Source organism: Crocuta crocuta, unplaced genomic scaffold, assembly GCF_008692635.1.
Source record: "Crocuta crocuta isolate KB4526 unplaced genomic scaffold, BGI_CrCroc_1.0 scaffold397, whole genome shotgun sequence".
In the NCBI taxonomy this organism is placed as follows: domain Eukaryota; kingdom Metazoa; phylum Chordata; class Mammalia; order Carnivora; family Hyaenidae; genus Crocuta; species Crocuta crocuta.
The window spans coordinates 820,506-845,388 of NW_027527387.1; the positions used below are offsets into that span (position 1 = coordinate 820,506).

At 34.8% G+C, this 24,883-nt stretch overlaps 1 long non-coding RNA gene across 2 annotated transcripts in view; it reads left to right on the plus strand.

Annotated features, from left to right (window-relative positions):
* The window catches only part of LOC144221757 (uncharacterized), a 93,747-nt gene extending 70,821 nt beyond the window's left edge, over positions 1–22,926 (plus strand). Inside the window, exons 2-3 of one of the 2 annotated variants that reach the window (XR_013332173.1) lie at positions 13,368–13,549; positions 22,791–22,926. This is a non-coding gene — a long non-coding RNA (uncharacterized LOC144221757). Of the gene's footprint in view, positions 1–13,367; positions 15,669–22,790 lie in introns of those variants that run through there. The other variant, XR_013332172.1, reaches the window with a different exon arrangement.
* The last annotated feature ends 1,957 nt before the right edge of the window (positions 22,927–24,883 follow it).

Sequence of the window (24,883 nt, forward strand, 5' to 3'; positions counted from 1 at the left end):
CCTCCCCGCTGCCCCCCCATACCCACTCTGAATGAACCAGTCTACCTGGTCTTCATTTTAGTGTTATACCACCCCACATTTGTTTTCTTGCCTTCTCCGTTTTGGAATCCTTGTGTAAATGGTAAAATATATTGTATGTGGGGATGAGAGGGGATATGTTTAATAAAGATGGCATATGTTCATGTGTGTGTGTGTGTGTGTGTGTGTGTGTGTGTGTGTGTGTGTGTGTGTGTTTGAAAATACTCATCAACCTGCTTAGCTCAGTTATAGAAACTGCAGCAAGCCAGATGCCTCTGGGTAATGTTTGTCTGTCTCACCAGTCAAACTTATTCTTTAGTTTTGTCTTTTTAAGATAATGGAGGTAAATATTAAGAATGAGGCTTTCTCTCCTTAGGATGTTCTCCCTCGAATCTTTACCTGGTACTAATTTCTCCTGACTTCCACACCTACTTTCTCTCCATATGTCTTCTATATCATTCCTCCATTCCACACAGTGTAGCTCCAGAGGACACGTGGGGCTAGCCAGACTACTTGACCAGAGAATTGAAGTTTTACAGGATTTAGTTAATGGACCTTCATTGATCTCTATATCTGCACTATGTTTTGGTAAATACTTGAACTAATGCAGCTTGTTTAATCTTAATGTGCTTGTAAATTTTTAAGCAGTCTTTTGCTATGGAATTTTACATGTTACATTGTTCATCTGTATGTATTAAAAATACTTAGCATTTTTAAATGAACACATTCATCTCCTTAACAATTGAATTTATTTGTTTAGAATATTCATAATGTCTTTACAGAAAAAAGAAGGATGATTATCCTAAATTTTGCAGGCTGCTTAGGAGCCTGGGTACTTGACTGGACACATTTGGAAGAAGGGGTCAAAGAGCTTGGGCATGTTGAAACTTATGTCCTAAGTTTTGGCTCGCAATTTCATATCGTAAAACAAATTCTCAGTGGCATTTTTATTAGTGTGCGTGTGGTGATAACTTATTAAAATAGCTCTTGGATGTTCTCAGTTACCCAGATCTTTTCAGCTCTTCCAAAACCAGGCAATAACATTTCTTCCACATTAAAACCTTATTTCAGAACTGTCCTTGTCCTAATTCAATTCTCTGTGCCCTCTTACAGCTTTTTCTTTGAAACAAAAATCTATGCTCATCTCTATTTCTTTGTCCCAACTGGTTGCTTTCCTATGCCATAACTTTGACCCTTACAATTATTTTCATTAGCTCTAGCCCTAAAAAGTATCTTTTTCAGGGTGCATTATTTTTTGTAAGATTTTTTCATGTCTAGAATCTAGAATAATCATACTAAAAAAACCCAGCCATTTTTGTGTTAGCTAATATTGTTTTCCCATCTTAAGAAAAGTAATTCAGTAATGCAAGGCAACAGGATAAACTGGATGCTTATTTTAGTGTATAAATGGAAATTTCTACTAAGATGAAGTCTAAAAATGAATGTAAATCAGTTTAGGAAAGCATATGTCAATATTGGGAATAGATGTGTAAACAGAAAAGGCAAATTATCATTTTTCTGTAGGATTACCATCAAATCAAATATTGAATAATTGGGGCCTAGGTGAACAGGAATATGATCTTGGGAAGATCTTGTCTTCATCTGACTTATTGCTTCTTCCTGAATCCATGAGGAGAGCAGAGGTTCACCACAAGTCATTCACCTGACTATGTTAAGGGACAATGAAAGAGCCTTGCACTCAGTGGTTACCTGCTACTGGAGGGCAGGATCACTTAATTGAAGAAAAACAATTATTTGTACTAGACTCTTGTTTCATATTTTCTACCTCCAAATAGGGTGATAATTCAACAGGGGACAGAGTGGGAGTAAAAACAAGACCCACTCATTTTTTTTTCCAACACAGTTTACTGGAGGCCTGCATTTTCTGAGTTGTTAAGATGGGTACTCAGATTAGTATAATGTGCTTTAGTTCTCATTTAACTGTAAATCTTTGTCTGTACATTCCACAGGCCATTACCTCAGAAGGATTGAGGTCAGAGCCACAAGAACCCTTGCTTCTACCCAAATGTCCTTTAAATTTCTCTCTGCCAAGATTTTGCTCATCCTGTTTTCTCTAACTGGAATACCCATCAGTCCTATCCATCCATCACAAACTCTTCTCAACTTCTCCTTCCAAAAAGTGACTAAACCCTCACAGAATTTTGCTAGTGGCATTTATATAACATTTTATTGTATGTATTTTTAATAGAATTTTTTAAGAGCAGTTTTAGGTTCATAGAAAAAAAATGGGTGGAAAGTACAGAGAGTTATCATATAATCCATGGCCCTATCCATGCTCCTATTCATGCCCCATGCATGTATAGCATGTGTATTATACATGCATAGCCTCTTCTGCTATCAACATTCCACACCAGAGTTGTTCGTTTGTTACAATCCAGAACCATCATTGATACCTTATCATCCAAAGTCGTAGTTTGCATTAGGGTTCACTCTTGGTGTGGTACATTCTAACGTTTTTGACAAATATATAATGGAATATATCTAATATTATAGTATCATCCACAGTAGTTTCACTGCCCTAAAATATGTATTTATTAATTGTCTTATTTCTCTTCATAGAATATAAGATTCTTAAGGGAAGGGGCTGAATTTTATTGATCATAATCTTCCCAGTGTACAATGAACAGTTCTCCATCTGAAGTTAAAGATAAAAAATCTTAATCAATTAGTAATTTTCAGTGACTATAATATAGAAAGAAAAGTATGCTTCTTGTATGCATCTTAATTCTATTGAAGTGAAATATTATCCTTTTTTGAGTGGTGGGAGAAAGAGTTTATTGAGTAGGTAGGTACAGTATACTTTTTTAAAAATTTACTTATTTAAATTCAAATTAATTTATAGTGCGATATTGCTGCCAGGAATAGAATCCAGTGATTCATCACCTACATATAACACCCAGAGCTCATCCCAAGTCCCTTCCTTAATGCCCATCACTCATTTAGCCCACTTTCTCTCCCCCCACTCACCTCCCCTCTAGCAGCCCTTAGTTTGTTCTCTGTAAGAGTCTCTTTCTGTTTGCCTCCCTCTCTGTTTTTATCTTCTCTTTCTCTTCCCCCATGTTTATCTGTTGTGTTTCTAAAATTCCACTTATGAGTGAAATCATAGGATATTTTTATTTCCCTGCCTGACTTATTTCACATAGCATAATACACTCTGGTTCTATCCATATTGTTGCAAATGGCAAGATTTCCTTCTTTTTTATTTCTATTAGTATTCCATTGTATATATGTCACTCCTTCTTTATCCATTCATCAATTGATGGAATTTGGGTACTTTCCATAATTTTGCTGTTAATAACACTGCTATAAACATTGGGGTGCATGTGCCCCTTTGAATCAGCACTCCTCTATCCTTTGGATAAATACCTAGTAGTACAATTGCTGGAAGGTAGGGTAGTTCTATTTTTAACTTATTGAGGAATCTCCATACTGTTTTCGAGTGGCTGCACCAGTTTCCCTTCCCACAAACAGTGTGAAAGGGTTTCCCTTTCCCTGCATCCTCTCCAACGTCTGTTGTTTCCTGAGTTCTTAATTTTAGTCATTCTGATTAGTGTAAGGTGGTACCTCATTGTGGTTTTGTTTTGTATTTCCCTAAGGATTAGTGATATTGAGCATCTTCTCATGTGTCTATTAGCCATCTGGATGTCTTCTTTGGAAAAGTGTCTATTCATGTCTTCTGCCCATTTTTTCATTGTATTATTTGGGGGGGATATTGAGTTTGATAAATTCTTTATAGATTTTGGATACTAACCCTTTATCCAATATGTCAATTGCAAATATCTTCTTCCATTCTGTTGGTTGCCTTTTAGTTTTGCTAGTTGTTTCCTTCCCTGTGCAGAAGCTTTTTTTCTTGATGAGGTCCCAGTAGTTCATTTTTGCTTTTGTTTCCCTCGTCTCCTGAGACTTGTCTAGTAAGAAGTTGCTACAGCCAAGGTCAAAGAGACTGTTGCTTCATTTCTCCTCTAGAATTTTAATGGTTTTTAATGTCTCAAATTTATGTATTTAATTCATTTTGAATTTATTTTTGTGTATGGTGTCATAAAGTTTTTTATTCTTTTGAATGTTACTGTCTAGTTTCCCCAGCACCATTTGTTGAAGAGACTTTCTTTTATTCATTGGATATTCTTTCCTGTTTTGTCAAAGATTAGTTGGCCATATATTTTTGGGTCCACATCAGGGTTCTCTATTCTGTTCCATTTTATCTAAGCATCTGTTTTTGTGCCAGTACAATACTGTCTTGATGATTATAGCTTTCTAATACAGTTTAAAGTCCAGAACTGTGATGCCTTCAGCTTTATTTTTCTTTTTCAACTTACTTTGGCTATTTGGGGTCTTTTCCTTGCAAATTTTAGATTGTTTTTTCTAACTCTGTGAAAAATGCTGGTATTATTTTGATAGTGACTACATTGAATGTGTAGATTGCTTTGGGTAGTATTGACATTTTAACAATATTTGTTCTTCCAATCCATGAGAATGGAATGTTTTACCATTTATTTGTGTATCCTTCATTTCCTTTTATAACCTTTCTATAGTTTCAGTGTGCAGATTTTTACCACTTTGGTTAGGTATCTTAAGGTTTTGGGTGCAATTGTAAACAGGATCAATTCCTTGATTTCTCTTTTGGCAGCTTCATTATTGGTGTATAGAAATGCAACTGATTTCTATGCATTGATTTTATATCCTGGGACTTTGTTGAATTCATGTATCAATTCTGGCAGTTTTTGGTGGAGTCTTTAGGTTTTCCATGTAGAGTATCATGTCATCTGCGAAGAGTGAAAGTTTGACTTTTTTGCCAATGTGGATGCCTTTTATGTCTTTTTGTTGTCTGATTTCTGAGACTAGGACTTCCAGTACAATGTGGAACAAGAGTGGTGAGAGTGGACATCCCTGTTGTGTTCCTGACCTTAATGGGAAAACTGTCAGTTTTTCTCCATTGAGGATTATATTAGCTGTGGGCCTTTCATATATGGCTTTTATGATGTTGAGGTATATTCCCTCTATCCTGACTTTCTTGAGGCTTTTATTAAGAAGGGATGCTGTATTTTGTCAAATATTTTTTCTGCATCTATTGAGAGGGTAATATGGTTCTTATCCTTTCTTTTATTAATGTAGTGTATCACATTGATTGATTTGTGAATATTGAACCAGACTTGTAGCCCAGGAATTAATCCCACTTGATCATGGTGAATAATTCTTTTAATGTACTATTGAATTCGATTCGCTAATATCTTGTTGAGAATTTTTGCATGCAAGTTCATCAGGGCTATTGGCCTGTAATTTTCCTTTTTAGTGGGGCCTTTGTTTTGGAATCAAAGTAATGCTGGCTTCATAGAATGAGTTTGGAAGCTTTCTTTCCATTTCCATTTTTTGGAACAATTTGAGGAGAATTAACTTTTCTTCAAATATATGGTAGAATTCCCCTGGGACTTAATCTGGTCCAGGACTCTTACTTGTTGGGAGATTTTTGATAACTGATTCAATTTCCTTGCTGGTTATACTCCTGTTCAAATTTTCTCTTCCTTCCTGTTGGAATTTTTGTAGAGTGTGAGTGTCTAGAAATTTGTCCATTTCTTCCAGATTGTCCAGTTTTTGGCATATAATTTTTCATAGTATTCTCTTATGATTATTTGTATTTATGTGCTGTTGGTTATGATTTCTCTTCTCTCATTCTTGATTTTACCTTTTTGGGTCATTTCTCTTTTCTTTTTGATAAGTCTGTCTAGGGGGTTATCAACTTTGTTTATTCTTTCAAATAAGTAGCTTTTAGTTTTATTGATCTGTTCAACTGTTTGTTGTTGTTGTTTGTTTGTTTCTATACTGTTTATTTCTGCTCTAATAGAAATATTAGAGGGGCTCTGCCCAAGCGCCCCTAACCCTTCACTTTCTATCTGCAGGTGTCCTTAGGTCTAAAATTAGTCTCTTGTAGGCAGCATATAGATGGATCATGTTTTTTTTGTTTGTTTGTTTGTTTGTTTGTTTGTTTTAGTCCATTCTGATACCCTATGTCTTTTGACTTGGGGCATTTGGTCCATTTACATTCAGAATAATTATTGAAAAATATGAATTTAGTGCCATTGTGTTATCTATAGATTTGATGTTTCTTATGATGTCCTCTGGTCCTTTGTAGTCTTTGCTGCTTTGGTGTATTTTTTTTCCTCCCCTCAAAGAGTCCTCCTTAAAATTTCTTGCAGGGCTGCATTATTGGTCATGATCTCCAGGTTTTGTTTTTCTGGGAAAGTATTTATTTCTCCTTCTATTCTGAATGACAGCCTTGCTGCATAAAGGGTTTTTGGCTGCATATTTTTCTTGTTCAGGAATATTTCCTGCCACTCCCTCTGCCCTGCCAAGTGTCAGTGGACAGGTATGCTACTAATCTTGTGTGTCTATTCTTGTAGGTTAAGGACCTTTTGTTTCTAGCTGCTTTCAGAATTCTCTCTTTGTCCTTCTATTTTGCAAGATTCATTATGACATGTCATGGTGTTGACCTGTTCTTGTTGATTTTAAAGACAGTTCTCTGTGCCTCTTGGACTTGGATGCCTGTTTCCTTCCCCAGATTAGGGAAATTCTCATCTATAATTTGTTCAATAAACCTTCTGTCCTGTTTACTCACTCTTCTTTTTCTGGGGCTCCTATGATATGGATATTGTTTTGTTTCATGGAATCACTTAGTTCACTAAGTCTCCCCTCATGATATAGTAACTTCCTTTCTCTTTTATTTCAGTTTCATTATTTTCCATAATTTTATTTTCTATTTCACTTATTCTCTCCTCTGCTTCTTCGTTCTTTGCTGTCACTGTATATAGTTTATTTTGCATCCCAGGTATAGTGTTTTTAAAATTCATTCTTAGGTCTTTGATCTCTGCAGCAAGGATTTCTCTGATGTATTCTTTGCTTTTTTCAAGCCCAGCTAGTAGTCTTTTGACTGTTGTTCTAAATTCTTGTTCAGATATATTGTTTATATCTGTTTTGAGCAAGTCCCTTTCTGTGATTTCTTCTTGACGATTCTTTTGGGGAGAATTCCTCTGTCTTTTCCTTTTGTCTAAGTTTCTGTCTTTTGTGTGCTTTAATTTAAAAGCTTGTTATGTTTCCTGTACCTACAATATTAAAAAAAGCCATATACTGTCCAGTCCCTGGCACTCACAGAAGTGTTTCTGGTGTATGCTTTGTGCACTTTGCTTTTGGTTTTGGTTGCCTTTCCTACTGGTCATTCCTCTGCAGAGCTCCTCCCTGCTTGCAGTGGTAGAGTGCACCTTTTACTAGCTGTGCTTTGATTGGCTTATTGAAATAACCCCCCGGGGGGGGGGGGAATGTGTTGGGCAGCCTGAGCCCATAAAAAGAGAAAAGGAAAGGGAACAACAGAACAGGCATCAACAAACTATAAGGCTGATTCCAAGGAAAAAGAAAAAAAAAAAAAACAGAAGAGGAAAAAGGGAAAAAGAAAGAATAAAAAACTAATTCTATTTTTTTTTAATTTTTTAATGTTTTTTATTTATTTCTAGGAGAGAGAGAGAGAGAGACAGCGTGAGCAGGAGAGGGTCAGAGAGGGAGGGAGTCACAGACTGAAACAGGCTCCAGGCTCTGAGCTGGCAGTCAGCACAGAGCCCGACGCGGGGCTCGAACCCACAAACCGCGAGATCGTGACCTAAGCGAAAGTCGGACGCTTAACCGACTAAGCCACCCAGGCGCCCCTAATTCTAAAAATAAAATAAAATAAAAGGAAATGACAAAAAAAATCAGAAACTGTGAGATTAGTGGCTATTGCCTCCATAGCTCATGCAGATTTCTCTTTTGCCTCAGAACCCAAACACACACAGGGAAGTGGATTCTGGAAAATGTAGTTGCTAGCCTCACCAAGTTAGCAATATAATTTAAAACAGTGTTTTATGAGAAATTCTACCTCACCATTTTTGTGCGTACTTCCATATCTGCAAACTCAGATGTCAAGGTCAACTAAAATTTACTGTTACACATCCCTCTTCCTCACTGCCCAATTTTTGGTAACTCAGTGTCTTTCTTCATAGAAATTGATTGACTCTTTTAGGAACATTAATGGGGGAAATGTCAGTTATATATGCGTTATGGGTAGGAAAATTTTAGTCTTCCTTCCACATGTTTTTCCTTTACTCTCACATTACTACCACATTCACAACCCTTCAACAGCATGCAATTCTCTATGACATCAGCTGGGTATCCTACAATTTAATTCAATTCTGACACTATATACCTGGAGATAAGCTCAGATCCTACATGTTAAGGGATTAGTCTCATGAGAGTGAGCCCCCTCCCCCATTTCAGATGCGAAGAAAGTACTAGTAGTAGATCCTTAGGTTACCCATAGTTTCTGTCCAGAAGACTCAGGGTTCCCATGACTTCCTTTGCTTTGGATTCAGTTATTTGCTAGAACAGCTCCCAGAATTCAGGGAAACACATTTACAACTTTCTTATGTAATGAAGTATATGATGAAGGATAGAGATGAACAGCCAAATGAAGAGATACATAGGGTGAGATCTGGGAGGGCTCAGCGCACAGGAGTTTCTGTCCCTGAGGACTGGGGATACACCACTTTCTCTGTACATGGATATGTTCACCAACCTGGAAGCTCTCAGAACCCTGTACTTATGGAATTTTTATGGAAGCTTCATTACACACACATGATCAAACATTAACTCCATTTCTAGTCCCTCTTCCCAGTCTGGAGAATGGGGATTGGTTCCAAAAATCCCAAGTTTCTAATTACAGCTTTATCTTTCTGTTGAGCACACCCCCCCCATTCAGAAGCCCACCAAGAGTCACTTCATTAGAACAAAGACACTACTATCACCCAAGCAATTCCAAGACATTTAGGAGCTCTGTCAGAAACCCAGATCAGAGACAAAATATTAGAACAAAAATTGTCCCTAGTGTTCCTCTCACTTAGGAAATTACAAGGGCTTTAGGGGTTTCTGGCCAAGAACTGGGGTCACAGTTTACTTATATATTTTTTTCATTACATTTTCAATACATTGAGTGGATTGTTGATTGATATTGGATGAATGACAGTGAATGATTTGTTATTAAAAAAAAAAAAAAGAGCAAGTTATGGGGCTCCTGGATGGCTCGGTCAGCTAAGCGTTCAACTTCGGCTCAGGTGATGATCTCTCGGTTTGTAGGTTCAATCCCCCGCATCGGGCTCTGTGCTGACAGCTAGCTCAGAGCCTGGAGCGTTTTTCAGATTCTGTGTCTCCCTTTCTCTCTGACCCTCCCCTGCTCACGCTGTCCCTCTCTCTCAGAAATAAATAAAAAACATTTAAAATTTTTTTAAAAAAGAGCAAGTTAATAGTATTTTGATATATTGGATATTTCTTTGCATTTTCCTAAAGACAAACACGCTATAGTATTAGACTTTAAAAATAACCAATGTGTTAGAAAATATCACCAATTCCCTATTTCTTATTAGAAGAATTATTGTGTTTGTAAGATTGTTGTTTTATTGTTCTTGAGAACTTTATGGTGTATTTGAGTCTGAACAAGCTATTTAAAATTTTTTTTAAATATGTTACTGTTGACCTGTTGTTTTGTATAAAATATTCAAGAAATTCCAGTTTTAGTATCAAAAAGTTATTAATATGAAGGAAATATTTTCAATTTTGTTGTATGTCAGTTACCATAATGGCAAATACTATACATATTTAAATGTGGGATAGCACTTGATGTAAGCATCTGTAAAAACCCTAAAATATTTTAAGTATCAGAGACTGCAGATGTCAGATACATTATACATCTTGCCAATGATTTAGATTACTCTGTATTGTTATATGGAACATGTAAAGGACACACCAAGGGTTTAATTTAAACATTATAAGTAAAATTGGCATTACTGATTATCCCAGTCTATATTTATCAATCCATAAATAAGTCTGTTTTTTTAAATCTCAGTAATGTTATAAATAATTTCCATAAAAATAACTATTCTGGGAAGAGAGAAATATGTCATCCATGAGTTAAATTTACACTTTCTGTTTTATTATAAAAATAATGATCCATATATAATGTGCCACTTTTACTAAGTGCTATAAATATTAACTAAAATGCAAGTTATGTCTTAAAACAAAATGCTTTCTATTACATTTCACACACACACACACACACACACACACACACGTAAGAATATAACCACCCACACTCTTCCTGAAATATTGTAGATTTGTAGCTTAATATAATAATTTTTAGTTATGTTTGTCTGGCTGGCACAGTGTTTATTAAAATGTGTTTGAAGGGCTTTGTGTACTGTATGGACTCACCAGTCCATCTGTAGCCTCCACTCCTCTCCATTACCTTTCTCCTACTCAACCTACACAGTTGTTTTCATTATTACATCTGTAGGTGCTTCACTTTCCTGATGCTTGATGTACAATATATCATACATCATTCTATCCTAGTTATTGTGAATCCATCTCACCTGCTGTCCTCTAAGCATTTTAAGGAAATAGGCTATGTCCTATTCATCTTTGTATTCTCCCAATTGCTTTGCACAAGGGAGGCATTCAATAAGAATTTATTTAAGTAGTAGAGGAGGTGGTTATATGGAAACCAACTTGACAATAAACTATTAAAAAATAAATAAATAGTAGAGGAGGTGGGAAATAATTTTGGCATATACAGATGAAATGATGCTCCTTGAACATTTAAAGAATTAAAAGCAAATTTCTATTTTATAAAACTAGGGTTTTTAGGAAGGTAGTAGTCTCTGGTAACAAAGCAATTATCCCTTGTTGAATAAATAAAACCTTCCACAAAACAATAACTGGCATTCTTTAAGTCTTAATTTTTCCTGTGATCTGGACTTTATTACCAGACTCTAAGACTGCTAGCTTTTCTTTAATTTAATTTGTGTTATCAAAGTATCAAATGTACATACTTTAAAAAGTCAAGTATTTAAGTAAACCTATAATAGAAAATAATAGCCCCCCTGATAGGTATATTGTGTACATGGGTATTTGTATCCTAATGTAATGATAAAAATTTAATAAGAATGTAAGATGGATTATAATTATTAAGATAAAAATGGATTTTATAACTGAGTAAAATGTATATGAAATCTCAACTTCTGCTCCATTCATAATAATTCCATAAGAATAAATATTTGACCATTTGAAAATATCATTAGTGGGTGTCAGAATTATCATTTGTCTTAGATAAGCAAACAAGAAAGTAGTGAGCACTCATATGTTATTCTTGTGAGGTCACATAACCTATGAAAACTAGCTTGAGGACCAAAGAATTGTTTTATGATAACAAAAATCTTTTAATGATTTTTTACCCCAAAATATTTTTAGAATATAGGGATAGAACTTATCATGGATATATAATTCTCAAAGAAAGCCCTAGAACCAAGTTTACAATTTTCTTAGCACCAAATTAGAAGAAAACATTTCTTAACTTAATACAACTTATTTTGCTATGCACAAAACTTTGACATATTGTCTTATTGGCTTTTACATCATTCAAATGACTAAATATGTATGACAATAACAACACCATGTAAATTAATATATGAGAGAAAAGTATATGACTTGATAATTTGGTAGCTTAGATACTTTAGAATATAGTCATATGTTACAAACATTATATTAGCAATGTTTCAAAAAGATGTTTCTTAAACCTTGGGGGCATATAGTTCTTTTTCATAACTTTACACTTTAATGCCAAACTGTATCTCTCACCCATAAAAGAATCATCTAGTATACTTAAGGAGTAACCAGGATATAGTTTTTCTATGATACCAATATAGCCAGATAAAATGTGAATAAAAAACATTACTTTGGCTCATAACATATGCACACTTCATAAAAAGAAATTTCTGTAACCTAAATGGAGGCATCTTAATTGCTTAATTTATACTTAGTATTATTGAATTACAAGAAAAATTTAAATTATGTAAATAAAATTAAAACTCTGTTATATTTCTGCTGTGTCAGCTGAGAGCTCATAACATGGTAACATACTATGGTTTCATACTGTCCTTTTTGATATTTAAAACATATTTGTCTATGTTATGGTATAATTATAGTCATCTCATATCTTGGTGGGATCTTAAAAAAAAGGTTTTACAAGGAAATGTGAGACCTCCCAGTGGATTTGCATTAGTTCAGTATACTTTTAATTCAAAAGTTGAGCATAGAAATAGTAAGCAAGGGATTTTAAAGTCACATTATTATTACATTTGATTGTAATAAAGGTGATGAAATCTCCATGGAAAGGTATGCAGTAGCCACTAAATATCATGCTAATTTCTTTTTTCTGTTATCATTAATCAGACGTGAATTATTGATGAGAGAATACTTCTAATAATTTTGATTTGTGAGCCTTTGTAATTTATGAACTACTTCAAATTGAAAATCTCTAGGGTGAAAAAATATCTCATCTTTATTTATATTCTCTCTACTCAGAGTATGCTACCAAGTCCATCTACCAGGAGAATGAAGCCAACCTTAGATGGAGGTTTTGATCTATAGAGGTGATGATAACTGCATTTTATTTCCAATTAGAGAAGGAAGTTTGGTGATGGCTTCCTAGAAAATCACCTTGGAAAGGCTGATTTCAAGGCCAACTTCCATTCCATTTAAGAGCTATGTGCCATTTCAGATTCCCTCACATGGCGAAGGCTGTACTGGAGCCTTGAAATTGTTTGGCTGCACTTAAATTTCAGCTTTGTTTCTTGCTATGGGTATGATCTCTTCATGCCTTGGTTTGATTATCAATAAAAGAAAATAAAAAATATACTGCATAATATTGTTTTGAAAATTGAATCCAATTATCTCCATAAACTTCATGACATAATGTGCTGTTGAAAAAGGTTAGCTCTAGCCTGAATAAATGACCTTGAGGCAATTTGTGAACTCTAAATAATTTGTAGTGTATCTTGATGATTTTCTCCTGACTTTTCTTCATAACTAGAGGGGAAAAAAAAGTGTCTTGCTGAAATACTCATTTATTGGTTTTACTCCTTAGGGAAATTTTTGGCAAAATTTATCCACAAATGGCCATAAAACAAAAGCAGACTATTGGCAAGATTTGGCCTACTGGTCATCTTTGCCAACCTCTGTCTTAGAACAAAGAAATGACATTTTTTGGATGATAGATTCATCTTTAAATAGCTGCTATCATTTCTAATTAAACTTTAATACATGCTCACTGTGAAAGATAACAAAGAATATAATTTGAAAATATGGGAATGTTTTTCTATATTACTCATAATCACATAACTCATGAGTAACTATTTTAACAGTTGATTATTTTCTTTGTAGAACTTCTGTTTATCTATCTATCTATCTATCTATCTATACAGAATTAGAAATATGCTATGAAGACTTCCACGGAAGATGGTGGAATAGGAGGATCCTAAGCTCACCTGTCCCACAGATACAGCTAGATAACCATCACATCAGTGTGAATAACACAGAAGACAACCTGAAGACTGGCAGAGCAAACTTTCCAACTAAATGAGGAGAAGAGGCCACATCAAAGAGGGTAGGAAGGGCAGAGACATGGTCAGGAGTTAAAGGGCTCCTTGAGACTGTCCCTGGGAAGGAAAGACACCACAGGTGCAGAGAGGGAAGAGAAACAGACTCTCACACTGGTGAGCCTCTATGGGAAAGATGAACTCCCATATCATTTGGCTTTGAAAACCAGAGGGGCCATATTTCACCAGTTCTTAAAACCTGTAGGACTTAAAACCTGGAACTTTAAATATCGGTAGTCTTAAATCTGGGAGAGCCAAGAGGGCAGGAGGGTGAGAGGAAACGGAGTTCCCACCCTTAAGGAGACACCATAACAAACAGCCCAGTCGAGATTCAGTGTAGAAGCAGTAATGTATAAGCCCCATGGGGTATACAGGAGGGAAATTTGTTTACTAATCTCAGAGCCTGTATTGGAGCAACAGGGATCATTGGGAGACTTCTCTAGGAATAAAGGAACTGTCCCAGAGCCATTTCCCAACCCTGCTTCTTAGTCTGAGCACACCATACAAGGCTGAAACCAGTACCTAATTTGCTAGCAGTGTGCCCCCTCTACATGTCCCCTGTGGACATGCCCACTCCAGCCAGGCCTCAGCTCCAGGTCTTTTCCTACAACAGACCAGTACAAACTTTGCTAATGCCTAACTTACCCCCGCCCACTCTGCCCCCACCTGCTTCTGCAGATCTACTGCCTTCAGTACACTCTTGACTGGAGCCCATACAAAATGGTACCACAAGCTTGGCAGCATACAAGCAGCCCCAACAGGGGCAAATACCATTCCAAAGTTATGCATGCCCTGGACAGAGGGAAAGGTAACTACACGCACCAGTCAGACTGTGGCTCTAGCAGTGGGCTGGGGCAGATAAACGATCTAACTGCAGAGCTCCACTGACCAACAAAAACTTCTCAGAGGACAAAAACAGGGAAAGCGCCCTGTTGTTCAGTGTTACTGTATCTCTGGCAAATGCCTGGTCTGATTCAACACAAGTTCAAGGAGGCTTCAAACTGGACCACTAACCAAACAATGCCCACAAGAGGCAAAGAGAGCCATTGCAGATGACTGAACTGAAGGTGAATGTGGCTCAGCCACAATAGCAGGATGCACACAACACACATAGGAGACACTTCTGAAGCAACACATCCTCTAGTACACTACAGGACCTCTTCTTTCTAATGCTACTACTTTCAAGAGAAGGAGATGTAGCTGACTTTACTAACACACAGAAACAGACACAGAAGTTTAGACAGAGGAGGCAGAGGCATATGTTCCGAACAAAAGAACAGGAGAAAACATAACAAGGTAACCTAAGTTAAATGAAGATAAGTAATATGCCTGACAGAGAATTAAAAAATTTTTTTGGCCCAATAGTGTATTTCTTAAAATTTAGCTCTGTGTGTGTGTGAGAGAAAGAGAGAGAGGCAGAGAGTGACACAGAGAGAGAGAGCAAGCATCTAAGTTCTACTCTCAGCACATTTAAACTACATAACACAGTGTTATAATTATGTTCATGGTATTATACATACATTCTCAGAAACTCTCCCTGTTTCTCACACTCCCAGCCTCTGGCAACCACTTTTCTACTCTCTTTTTGTGAGTTCCACTTTTTAAAAAAAAAAATTCGCATATAAGAGATACTGTGCAGTATTTGTGTTTGTCTGCCTGGCTTTTGTTTGTTTGTTTTTCACTTAACATGATGCCCTCCAAGTTCATTCATGTTGTCACAATTAGCAGGATTTCCTTCTTTTTAAAGATTGAATATTCTTCAGCTGTATGTATACATCACATTTTCTGAATCTGCTTAGCTGCCACAGACACTTAGGTTTTTTTCTCTTCCTTGGATATCATTAATAATCACGCAGTGAGCATGGGAGTATAGATATCACTCTGAGATAATGTTTTTGTTTCCTTTGGATTATATACTAAGAAGTGTGATTGCTGTATCATATATTTTTATTTTCTTGAGGAACCTCTGTACTGTTTTCCATAGTAGCTGTGCCAGTTTGCATTCCTACCAACAGTGCACAAGAGTTTTCTACCCTCTGCATCTTCACCAGCATGTTTTCTCTTGTCTTTTTTATTTTTTGGAGTTTGAAATTACATTTATTGATTAAATGTTAATGCTTCCCTTTTCTTTCCTGAGTATGTAATGTGTTTGTTTAAATTTAAGTTAGTTAACATACAGTGTTCCAAAAAATAAAAATGGAAGGAAAGCTTCCAGACTCATTCTATGAAGCCAGCATTACCTTGATTCCAATACCAGACAAAGACCGCCCCCACCAAAAAGGAGAATTACAGGTTAATATCCCTGATGTAAAAACTCTGGATGCAAAAATTCTCAACTAGATACTAGCAAATCAAATTCAACAGTACATTAAAAGAATTATGCACCATGGTCAAGTGGGATATATTCCTGGGCTACAGGGTTTCTTCAATATTTAAAAATGAATCAACATGTACACCACATTAATAAAAGAAAGAATAAGAACCATATGATCCTCTCAATAGATGCAGAAAAAAAAAACATTTGGCAAAATATAGCATCCTTTCTTGATAAAAGCCCTCAAGAAAGTATGGATAGAAGGAACATACCTCAACAACATAAAGGCCATATATGAAATACCTACAGCACACATCATCCTCAATGTGGAAAAACTGAGAACTTTCCCCCTAAAACTTTCCCCCTAACATCAGGAACACAACAGGAATATCCACTCTCATCACCATTGTGAGAGTGTTCAACATAGTCCTGGAAGTTCTAGCCTCAGCAATCAGACAGCAAAGACAATAAAAGTCATCCAAATTGGCAAAGAAGTCAAACCTTCATTCTTTGCAGATGACATGATACTCTACATGGAAAACCCAAAGTCTCAACCAAAAAAAAAAAAAAAAAAAAAAAAAAANAGAAAGAGAAGAAAAAACTGCTAGAACTGATCTGTGAATTCTGCAATGTTGCAGAATATAAAATCGATGTACAGAAATCAGTTGCATTTCTATACAACAATAATGAAGCAGCAGAAAGAGAAATCAAGGAATCGATCCCATTTAGAATTGCACCAAAAAGCATGAGATACTTAGGAATAAACCTAACCAAAGAGGTAAAAGGTGTACAGTGAAAATGACAGAAAGCTTATGCTTGATAGAGAATTTAAAGTAATGATTATGATGCTCACTAGACTTGAGGAAAAAGTGAAGGACTTCAGTGAGCCCCTTTACAAGGAGATAGAGAACATAATAAAGAACCAGAGATGAAGAAATCAATACATGAAATTAAGAATACACAAGATGGAATAAATAGTAGACTAGATGAAGTAGAAGAATGATGAACAACCTAGAGAACAGAATAATGGAAATCAATAAAGCTGAGCAGGTGAGAGAGAAAAATACAATAGCAGGTGAGAGAAAAAATACAATATGAAAAGAGACTTAGGTAACTCAGTAACACCATCAAGCATAATAACATTTGCATTATAGGGATCCCAGAGGGAGAAGAGAAAGAAAATGGGGCAGAAAATTTATTTGAGGAAATAATAGCTGAAAACTTCCCAAATCTGGGTAAGGAAACAGAAATCTAGATCCAGAAGACACAGAGAAGCCCCCCCAACAAAATAAACCCAAGGAGGTCTTCACCAAGACAGATAGTAATTAAAAAGACAAAAGTTCTGATAGAGAATTTTAAAAGCAGCAAGAGAAAAAAAAGTTACACACAAGGGAAAATGAATAAGGCTATCACCTGATTCTTCTCAGCAGTAACATTACAAGCCAGAAGGGAGTGACATGATATATTCAAAGTACTGAAAGGGGAAAATCTGAAGCCAAGATTGCTTTATCCAACATGGCTATCATTAAGAATAGGAGAGATAAAGAATTTTCCAGGCAAACAAAAGTTAAAAGTATTCATAACCACTAAATCAGCCCTACCAAAAATGATAAAGGAGACTTTTTGAGTGGAAAGGAAAAACCATCAGTAGGAGTAAGAAAAAGTAGGATGAACGAAAGCAGTAAAAGTAAGTATATCTACAAAGATCAACCAAGAGACTTACAAAATAAAAGGATGTAAGTTATGACACACTGTACCTAAAACATGGGAAGCAGGGAGGGGAGGAAAGAACAGGTTTAAACTTAAGATGCCATCAACTTAATATAGAATGCCATATGAAGAAGTTGTTATATATAAATCTAATGGTAGCCAAAAATAAAGAAAATAGATACGCAAAAAATAAGGAGAAAGAAGTCCAAGTATACCACTAAAGAAAACCAACTAATCATGAGATAAGAACACAAGAAAGTAACAAAGAACTACAATCACATAGGGGGATGGGATGGATGAAAAAGTTAAGACTCACATATATGTTGCCTGTAAGAGACTCATTTCAGACATAAAGACATACAAATTGAAAGCAAAGGGATGGAGAACACGTTCTCATGCAAATAGATGTGAAAAGAAAGGCCATAGTAGCAATACTTATATTAGAAAAAAATACACTTTAAAACAAAGACTGTAACAAGAGACAAAGAAGGACACTATATAATAACAAAGGGAATAATCCAATAAGAAGATATAATTGTAAATATGTATGCATCCAATATGGGAGCAACCAAATACATAAAACAGTTAATAACAAACTTAAAGAAAGTAATGGATTATAATACAATAATTGTACAGGACTTTGACAACCCAATTACATCAGTGGATAGATCACCAAATAGAAAATCAACAAAGAAACAGTGGCTTTGAATGACATATTGGACCAGAAGGGTCTAACATATATATTCAGAACTTTCATAACATGCTAGTAAACATGAACAGATCAACCAAAAATCAAAAGAGTAATAAAAAAAATACAGGAAGGCAAATGAAAATGAAAACCCAATAGCCCCAAATCTTTAGCATGCAGCAAAAGTTGCTGTAAGAGGGAAGTTTATAGCAATTTAGGCTTACAAAGGAAGACAAATCTCAAATAACCTAACCTTACAACAAAAAGAACTAGAAAAGAAGAACAAACAAAGCCCCAAATCAGTAGAAGGAAGGAAATAGTAAAGATTAGAACAGAAATAAACAAACTAGAAAATATTAAAAAAAAAAAAATAGAAGATATCAATGAAACCAGGAAGGAGCTGATTCTTTGAAAAGATCAACCAGATAGGTAAAACTTCAGCCACTCTTCAAAAACAACAAAAAAGAGAGGACTCAAATAAACACAAATCAGAAGTAAAACAGAAAAAATAAAACTGACACCACAGAATTACAATTATCAGAGAAAATTATGAAAAACTAGATGCCAACAAATTTGGACAACCTATAAGAAATGGAAAAATTCTAGATACATATTACCTCCAAAACTGAAGCAGGAAGAAATAGAAAATTTAAAAAGACCAATTATCAGCAACCAAATTGAATTTGAATCAGTAATCAAAAAACTCCCAAAAACAAAGGTGCAAGGCCAAATGGCTTCACAGGTGAATTCTACAAAATATTTAAAGAGTTAATACCTATTCTAAAACTATTTTAAAAAAATAGAATAGGAAGGCAAGTTTCAAATTTATTCTATGAGACTAGCATTACACTAGTACCAAATCAGATAAAGACACTACAAAAAAGAGACTATAAGCCAATATCTCTGATAAACATAGATTTAAAAATCCTCCACAAAATATTATCAATTGAATCTAAGAAAGCATTAAAAAGTCATTCACCCTGAGCAAGCGGAATTTATTCCCAGAATGCAAGGTTGGTTCAGTATTCACAATTTGATTGGTGTGATATATCATATTAACAGTATCAGGAAAAAAATCATATGATCATTTCAATAGATGCAGAAAAAGCAATGACAAAGTACAACATCCATTTATGATAAAAGCCCTCAACAAAATATATTAGAGGGAATATACCTCAACATAACAAAGGCATTGTATGAAAAACCTACAACTAACATCTTACTGAATGGCAAAAAACTGAGAGCCTTTCACCTAAGATCAAGAACATGACAAGGACGTCCATTCTTACCACTTTTATTCAACAAAGTATTGGGACTCATGGCTATTGCAGTCAGACAAAACAAAGGAATGAATGTCATCCAAATTGGTAAAGAAGAAGTAAAATTTTCACTCTTTGCAGATGACATGGTACTATATGTAGAAAAACCTGAACAGTTCACTGAAAAACTACTAGAATTGATAAATGAATTCAGTGAGGTCACAGAATACACAATCAATATACAAAAATCCACTGCATTTCTATACACTGATAATGAAGCAGCAGAAAGAGAAATTAAGAAAATAATCCTGTTTACAATTGCAGCAAAAATAAAATACCTAGGTGTAAACTTAGCCAAGGAGGTGAAGCTATAAGACATTGATGAAATAAACTGAAGACAGCACAAAGAAATGGAAAGACATTCCATGCTCAAGGATTGGGAGAACAAATACTGTTAAAAATCTCCCTACTACTAGAGGCAATCTACAGATTTAAGGCAATCCCTACCAAAATACCAGCAGCATTTTTCACAGAACTATAACAAATAATCCTAAAATTTATATGGAACCACAAAAGACCCCAAATAGCCAAAACAATCTTGAAAATGAAGAACAAAATTAGAGGTATCACAATTCCAAATTTCAAGATATATTGCAACACTGTAGTAATCAAAACAGTATGATACTGATATAAATATAGGCACAGAGATGAATGGAACGGAAATAAACTCACAATTATATGGTCAATTAATCTTTGACAAAGTAGATAAAAATATGCAATAGGAAAAAGACACTCTCTTCAACAAATGGTGCTGGGGAAACTGGACAGAAATATGCAAAACAGTGAAACTGGATCACTTTCATACACCACACACAAAAATAAACTCAAAATGAATTATAGACCTAAATATGAAAACTGAAACCATAATAATCCTAGAAGAGAACACGGGCAATAATTTCTATGACATTTGCTGTAGCAATGTTTTTCTGGATATATATCCTGAGGCAATCACAACAAAAGCAAAAATAAATTATTGAGACTACATCAGAATAAAAAACCTCTGCACATCAAAGGAAACAATCAACAAAATGAAAAGACAACCTACTGAATGGAAGAAGATATTTGCAAATGACAGATCCAAAAAAGGGTTAGTATCCATAATATATAAAGATCTTATACAATTCAACCAAAACTCCAAATAATCCAGTTTAAAAATGGGCAAAGTTCATGAACAGACACTTTTCCGAAGATGGCATAGAGATGGCCAACAGACACATGGAAGGATGCTCAGCGTCACTCATCAACAGGGAAATGCACATTAAAACCACAGAGATATCATCTCACACCTGTCAGAATAGCTGAGATCTGACCCAAGATTTTAGCACAAGAAAGAGGAGGTGTTGGTGAGGATGTGGAGAAAAAGGAACACTTGTGCACTACTAGTGAGAATGCAAAATATTGCAGCCACTGTAAAAACAGTATGGAAGTTCTTTAAAAGGTTAAAAATAGAATTAACATATGACCCAGTAATTTCACTACTATTTACCCAAAGAATATAAAAATACTAATTTGAAAGAACATATGCATTCCTATGTTTAATGCAGCATTATATACAGTAGCCAAATTACGGAAGCAGCCCCAGGGTCTATCAATATATGAATGGATAAAGTTTTGAAATGGATAGATAGATAGATAGATAGATAGATAGATAGATAGACAGACAGATATAGATACAGATAGGATGGAATATTACACAGCCAGAAAAATGAAATCTTGCCTTTTGCAACACTACATATGGACCTAGCGAGTATAATGCTAAGCGAAATAAGTCCAAGACAAAAACCACATGATTTCAGTCATACATGGAATTTAAGAAACAAAACAAAGAAACAAAGAAAAAAGTAAAATAGACAAGTCAATTTCAGAAATAGACTCTGAAATATAGAGAACAAATTGACGGTTACCAGGGGGGAAGTGGCAGGGAATGGGTGAAATAGGTGAATAAGATTAGGAATATAGTTATCTTGATGAACACTGAGTAATGTACAGAATTGTTCAATCACTATATTGAAATTAAAATTTTAAAAAAGAAATATATGAATCTAATTTTCATTCTTGTTCTTTCTATTTACTATACAATTATATTATTCTTTTCTGTAATAACTATTCTATAATAATTCTATTATTATGCAAAGCATTTCTTAACCAAAAATCTCATAATATTCTTTGCACATCTTTCATTAAACTGTACTAATTATTTCTTATAGATTAATATCTTTTAATAATCTACCCCTTCCACTAGATTGTGTTCAATTTGAGAATGAAACTGTCTTGCTCTTCTTCATAAGTCTGATGCTTAATACCATGATGGGTACATGATAGGATTCATGAATAAATTTGAAAGTTTAATAACATAATTACCATTTACTCAATGTTATATCTTACAGTCTTGGTTCTAGCTCAAAGAGAACATTTTCAAACTCTTTACCTATTAAGAAGTAGGCACAGTTATACAAAAATTAGGAAGAGCATGATTTTTGATTATCAGTTATTTTAGGGAGCTTATTACTTGATAAAAATGATATATTTAGTTAATTCCCAAACTTGTTCCATTTTTTACCGCCTGAAAAGCAATTTCACTTAAAATATTTTCTCCAAATTTTTCAAGCCAAATATTTCTGAGTGATATTTAAGTTTGTACCTAAAATATAATAGTCACTACTTAAGAGGATGACATATAATTTACACAATAAACTTTTGAAGACATCCTTTAAGAATACAATGGCCAGATGTTCACAGGCATCTTATTCCATAAACCAAAAACCAAGAGCTAAGATAAGTGAAACTTCTTTTGGTGAGGAAGGATGTGGCTGAGAGTATACTGTATTTAGGAACACAAACTAGATTGCATATTTTTGCTAAAGAAAAACGTTACTAGTACTGAGATAGTCAAAAGAGTGCTTTAATTCATTAGCTCACTTGAATTGTTTGTTTCACTGGTAGTTTTTGGAGTAATCTCAACGTATATTTTTTCAAATTAACGTTTACCTGGGAAATCTGGATAAACCATCATCCTAATCACAGGCATTAAATTCTTTTCCTTGGTTTTCTATTAAAGTGGTCAAAGTAAGAAAATAGGAGTAGGACAATTAGGTTCATCCCTAGAAACTTGAAAAGTCAACATCTGTGCAGGTTAACTAATGATTTGCTTTCATAGTCATTCATCCTCGCATCTGTACTCTGTAACATAGTTCCATTCCCCACCTTCTCCTATACAGTTGGCTTCCATGTTGGATATGTGAAATAGTGGATGATGGAAGATAAATAGAAGGCACCATAGGCTTGCTCAGTATGACATCTTTGTAGTGCCTGGAGATCATCCCTGACTCCTGATACTGCTTGGACCTCCCTTTCCCACAGGTAGTCTTCACTTTGTTTCTAACTCCTGGGGTTCTAAGCTCTGATAACACTACATCTCTCTCTCCTCTTTCTCTTGTACTTTTTTCTATATGTTCCAATTTTTTCTTTTTGTATTCAAGTATGGGTATTTATATCTTTTTTTTTTTTTAGTGTTTTTTATTTATTTCTGAGAGAGAGAGACAGCGTGAGCAGGGGAGGGTCAGAGAGAGAGGGAGACACAGAATCTGAAACAGGCTCCAGGCTCTGAGCTGGCTGTTAGCACAGAGCCCGTCGCGGGGTTCAAATCCACAAACCGTGCGATCATAACCTGAGCAAAGTTGGACGCTTAACTGACTGAGCCACCCAGGCACCCCTGGATATTTATTTCTTTATTATTAATCCATTTCATTAATCCTTACTTTGAGTCATCGTCTGTCACATCCATTTATTGAGTATTTTAGTTACCTTATTTATTTCTAAATTTTCCATTTGAGTCTATTTCAGAGATTCTAGTTCTCAGCTGAAATTCTCCATCTTGTTAGCTATATTTTTAGTATATTTCAATATACTATTTATCTTAGATTCAGTGTCTAATTAAATCCAATTTCTGGATCAAATGACAGTTTTTTTTCTTTATGTTATGCTTTCTTTGGTTTGTTTTGGACAGTTGGTCTTGTCTAGTATACCAAAGTTGTTTGCTAGAATGAAAAACACTGATCATGAATTCTTACAAAAATAATTTGAGGTTCTGATGATGTTATAATTCTCTACCTAAGATTTCCTTTTTGTTGGCAAAAGGTTAATAAGGGAGTTGATACTCTTAAGTAAATAGGGCATTGATCTAATTCAAACAAAAATTTCAATATTTGTGAAGACAAATATTTTATTTCTGGGTTGCCCTTACTCTCTCCAAGATGCAAATTTTCAGTGGTACCAATGGAATCCTGGGCTGTTTATCATTGTTTCTCCTTCTTGTGATTTCTAATCTCTAATTTTTGTTCTTGTGGTATCATAAGATTTCCAAAAGTTCTATTCAGCTTTTCAGCCTCTTAGCTACTACTTTCTGCTCAACTTCTCCATCTCTCAGCTATGTTTTATAGATGGAAAATGCCTCAAGGAGTAGAATATTGGATTCACTCATCTACATGTTCATCCCTTTTGGAACATTTAATACTCTGGTTCTTCCTGGTTTCTTAATTTTTCTAATGCTTTTGGATTAATTTTTTAAAACATTTTACAAAGATTTAGCAGTTATTCTTAGTAAGAGAGTTGGCTTAATATACCCCAGTCCACAAAAATGGTCAAAATCAGAAAGCAAGAAATTGAATAACAAATATATAGGAAAATGTAAGGAAGAAGAATTATATTTTTAAAATTCTAAATGCAAATCACAAAATGAGAGATTATCTAAAAAATAATTTAAAAAATAAGAATTATAAAATTATGACAATAAAAATACAGCAAATTTATGGGATTCCTAAAGAGCTATGAGAGCCAGAACCATTTCCCAGTTTGGGCAGGAAAACCTATTTTCTTCCCCAAAATACCTATTTTCACTTTTTTTTTTTTTTAAATTCTCCAATAGGAACCCTCGAAAAGTTAAAGCTTAGGTGGAACTTTTTTGCAAAATATCCACAGTCTTTGCCAAAGTGCTCTGGAATTTCTCTGCAGTCCTGGCCTAAGCAGGTCAGTCTCTGGTAACCAGAGGGTACTTCAGAGAAAAATGATTCCGGGTTTGGATCATAGAGGATACAAGATGAATCTGCAACATCTTGTTGTGTTAAAAGATAATAAAATGTTAAAAGAATGATGGGGATATAATCAAAGGGCAAAGAAACCAGCTTAAATGTTTCCCTTTGGATAAATCTGGGATTGTTTGAGGATATATTAAAATAATGATGCAAATGATTATAAAATAAGAATCCATTTGTCCATGCTTATATAAATAATAATATAAATAAGTAAATAAAAG